The sequence below is a fragment of the Tamandua tetradactyla genome, chromosome 5, assembly GCF_023851605.1.
Source record: "Tamandua tetradactyla isolate mTamTet1 chromosome 5, mTamTet1.pri, whole genome shotgun sequence".
In the NCBI taxonomy this organism is placed as follows: Eukaryota; Metazoa; Chordata; class Mammalia; order Pilosa; family Myrmecophagidae; genus Tamandua; species Tamandua tetradactyla.
Window position 1 is genome coordinate 142,310,854 of NC_135331.1, and position 4,625 is coordinate 142,315,478.

The 4,625-nt window shown below is 41.6% G+C and overlaps 1 pseudogene; it reads left to right on the forward strand.

Moving 5' to 3' along the window:
- The first annotated feature begins 1,434 nt into the window (after positions 1-1,434).
- LOC143683340 (E3 ubiquitin-protein ligase TRIM37 pseudogene) lies at positions 1,435-4,188 on the forward strand (annotated as a pseudogene).
- Positions 4,189-4,625: the final 437 nt, after the last annotated feature.

Sequence of the window (4,625 nt, forward strand, 5' to 3'; positions counted from 1 at the left end):
TATTAATGTGTCAGCCCATGATATGGGCTGGATAGTTGGAGCAAATAGTTATGTTCTACAAGGATACAGGAAGAAAAATATTATTCCTAACTGGAGCAACGTGGGGAACACCAAAAGAGAGGGGTCACTGGAGCCAGATCCCTGAGACTGGGGAGGACTTCAATCAAGTGAGACAGGCCCTGCCTGGATCAAAGGGACTCCTTTCCCAGACCAGACTAGCCTGACACTCCCTGAGATGCGCAGGCAGCCAGGACAAAAAGCCTTTCCTGTATCAAAACAACTCACATGAAAGGGAGGTATAAGAGATCCAAAAACTCATTCATTCACTGATTCATTCAATAAATATTTATTGAACACTTCTATATGGGGTCCTGTTTCAAATGATGATCTCACTTCTTCCTACTATGCCTTTCACTCCTGTACTCTCTGGCTATAAAACTAAAGTCAAGTCACATACACACACACACACACACACACACACACACACACTCACACCTCTTACCTACAATTAGACAATTAAACTTTGGCTTCTCACCTTCAGAGCTACATCCTATATTTTCCATCACTCTTCCTCTTCATAGGACTTACATAAGACACCCAATATACCACTGTCTGAAAATCCCTAATTTTCCGCTGTCTCATTTCCTCATTCCCATAGTGCCGTCCCTTCTACTTCCTCGAAAGACCTAGGCCTTAACCCTGCATTTACTTCCATCCATCTCTCCCGTGGGTGGTTCTCCCTCCTTCCTTATTATGGCCACGAGTTTCCTAGCTGGTCTCCCTGCTTTCAGTCTCTTTGCCATTCAAGTTGTTCTCCACCCTACCATTGGGGGTGGGGGTGGGAGTTCTAAAATTACCTCTGCTCATGCCACCCCCCCAAACCCTTAGCAGTGCATAACAGTCCTGAGCTATTTAACATGATATCTTAGGCCTCAGAAAATTTGACCCCAGTTGTCTTTTGGTTTTTCTCCCACCCAGGATGTCCTTTCTTCTCCCTGACCTTGAAGAGTTCCTACTTGACACCAGGATTCCAATCTGTCAACACCTCCTCTGAGAATGGCTCCCTCCCCTAGATTCCCAAGTATCTTTTGACTAACTTTTCATATTACTTTTCATTTTTCTGTTTTCTGTCTGTTGGACCAGAAGCAACTTTTCCTGCACCTGTGTGTGCACGTACCCAGGGAGTGCCAGGTGTGGAGTATGAGTTCAGTCCTTGACTCCTCCCAAAAGCAAATTAATCCCTGGATGCAGAGGATTCTCTCCTTTCTGTCTCTTCAATCTATGTGTGATAGGACTTTTCACTTCCAGAGATCCCTGACATTGGCGCCTGAGTATTCTAGGTGGTGGATCTGACCTGGAACCCTCAGGCGGATGCCAAATACATCAGGCCACAGACTCTGCTTTTGCCGAGAGCCCAGCCAAGACCCAGAGGCAATGGATGAACAGAGCGTGGAAAGCATTGCCGAGGTTTTCCAACGTTTCATTTGTATGGAGAAGTTGTGGGATGCCTGCCTATGTCCTCGTTGCTCCAAGCTTTGCTATTTCAGCTGTTTTAGGCTCTGGCTGACATGCTGAGAATGCTCAATGCCCTCATTGTTGAGCTCCACTCCAGCTACAAGAATTAGTAAGCTGTCCTTGAGCAGGAAAAGTAACACAACAGCTTGATACTCTTCAGCTCTGCATTCTCACCAAACATGAAAAAAAGGATAACTGTGAAAATCACCAAGAAAAACTTACTGTGTTTTGCTGGGCTTGCAAGAAGTGTACCTCCTATCAGTTTGCTTTTGGGGGAGGAATGTATGGTGGACATACCTTTAAACCTTTGGCAGAAATTTATAACCAGCATGTCGGTAAAGTGAATGAACAGGTAGCCAAACTTTGTCAGTGTCTCATGGAATTGATCAGCTTAGTTCAAGAAGTGGAAAAAGAAGTAGACTGTAAGCATTGTAAAAGATGAGCATGTTTGTGAAATTAGGAATGCAGTTAAGATGATTGCACAGTTGAAAAACAAGCTTATTACACTGATGTGTCAGAAGACATTACTAACACAAGAAACAGAACCGGTGGAATCCTTACTTCATGAGGTGAAACCTCAGTTGCAGTCTTGTAGTAAGAGTGAATTGATATCTAAGAGCTCAGAGATAATCATGTTTCAGCAAGTTCATCAAAAGCTCATGGCATCCTTTTTACCACTCCTGTACCACCAGTCTTTACAAATGAATTAGTAGCATCTTATGATTCAACTACTTTTATATTAGAGAATTTCAGCACTTTGTGCCAGAGAATGGATCCTGTTTACAATCCACCTCTTCAAGTTTCAGGACCTTGCTGGAGGTTAAAAGTTTACCCAAATGGAAATGGAGTTGTACATAGTTACTACTTAACTGTGTTTCTGGAACTCTCAGCTGGCTTGCCTGGAACTTCCAAATATGAATATCATGTAGAGATGGTTCATCAGTCTTGAAATGATCCACTAAAAATATCATTTGAGAATTTGCATCTGACTTTGAAGTTAAAGAAAGCTGCAGTTATAAAAGATTTTTCCACTTGGACTTACCTACGCAAAGGATGATTAAACTACAAAATGATACAGTAATTTTAATATTTCTGACACAATCACCAGCTTTCTTCCAAAAATGCCAAGACTCCATGTTGGAAACCCAGGTTCGATTCCTGGTGCCTGCCTGTGCAAAAAAAAAAAAAAAAAAAAAAAAAATGCCAAGACCACAGGGGAAACCCCTGACACTGTGTCGAACATTAGGGACACCCAAATCAATAGGCAAAGCCCTTGATCTTGAGGCTTGCTCTTGTGAAGTTTATATATATAGCAGAGAGGCTTAGCCTACCTATAGGGATGCCTAGGAGTTACTTCTGGAGGACCTCTTTTGTTGCTCACATGTGGCCTATCTCGCTCTAAGCCCAACTCAACAAGTGAGATCATTGCTCTCCCCCCCATGTGGAGCATGATATGCAGGGGTGAAAGTTTCCCTGGCAGCCTGGGCAATAACTCCCAGGGATGAGCCTGGTCCTGGAGCCGTGGGATCAACAATAACATCCTGACCAAAAGGGGAAAAAGAAGTGTAACAAATTAGGTATCAGTGGCTGAGAGAGTTCAGATAAAGCCGAAAGAATACTCTGAAGGTCACTCTTACACAAAATTCAGTCAGACATTGCTACCTATCATAAGTTGCCAAACCCCAACCAAAACTATTCCAGCCAATCCTAAAGAATACCTAGGGCATTATATAAGATTCTACAAAGGTTCCATGCATTAGAGTAACTTTCCAGAAACCTCCAACCTCCAGATGGGTCCCTGGACCAGATAAGTTTTGAAATGCAAAGGGCCAGCCTCTCCAGGACATCAACTAGTTCCATCCCCCTATCCCATATTATTGACAGCCTCTTGCAACATGAAAACGTTAGAAAAAGCATAGCCCAAATACCCCTAAAGAGTGGGACATAGATCAAAGTTGATAGTGGATTTACACAGAATAGTTAGGGTTTAACAAATGAGTATGATTGCTAAATCATTATTTTGATACTTCTTTTAGTCTCCAGTATCTTAAAGCAGCTAGAAGTAAAAACCTAAAATTGTGGAATTGTAGCCCATACCAAATTCTGAAATCTGTTCTACAACTAATTGTTGCAATGTACTTTGAAATTTGTTGCTTTTTTGTGTATATGTTATTTTTCACAATACAGAAAAAAAGTCAATTGTGGTGATTAAAATATATATTCCTTCTAGCCTGCAATGTTTCAGAGCAGCTAGAAGGAAAAATCTGACATCATGTTATGGTAACCCATGACAAACTCTGGAATCTGCCCTGTAACTGCTTGTTGAAGAGTGCTTTGAAAACTATTGCCTTTTTGTTTCTTTGCTTTGTATATATGTTATATTATACAATATATAACCTTCCTATCCATGATCAGGGAATGTCCTTCCACCTATTTAGATTTTCTTTGATTTCTTTTAGCGATGTTATGTAGTTTTCTGTGTCCAAGTCTCTTACATCCATAGTTACGTTCATTCCTAGGTACTTGATTCTTATAGTTACTATTTTCAATGGAATATTTTCCTTAACTGAGTACTCAGGTCATTGCTTGTATATAGAAACAATACTGATTTTTGCATGTTAATTTTATATCCCGCTATGATAGTTCAGTTCAGATGTCAAGTTGGCCAGGTGAAGGTGCCAAGTTCTGTTGCTGTGGACATGAGCCAATGGCATGTGAAGCTCATCTGTCGCTGATTACATCTGTAGTTGGCTAGGAGGTGTGCCTGCTGCAATAAATGATGTTTGATTTAATTGGCTGGATGTTTAAATAAGAGAGCTCAGTGTAGCTCAGCCCAAGCAGGTTAGCATATCTCATCTCAGCACTCACAGCTGAGCCCAGGCCTTTGGAGATGCAGAAAGGAATCACCCTGGGGAAAGTCATTGGAACCCAGATGCCTGGAGAGAAGGCCAGCAGAGATCACCCTGTGCCTTCCTGTGTAAGAAAGAACCTCAGTTGAAGGTTAGCTGCCTTTCCTCTGAAGAACTATATATTTTTAACTAAATAAATCCCTTTTATTAAAAGACAATCCATCTCTGGTGTGTTGCCTTCTGACAGTTCTGGCAGACTAG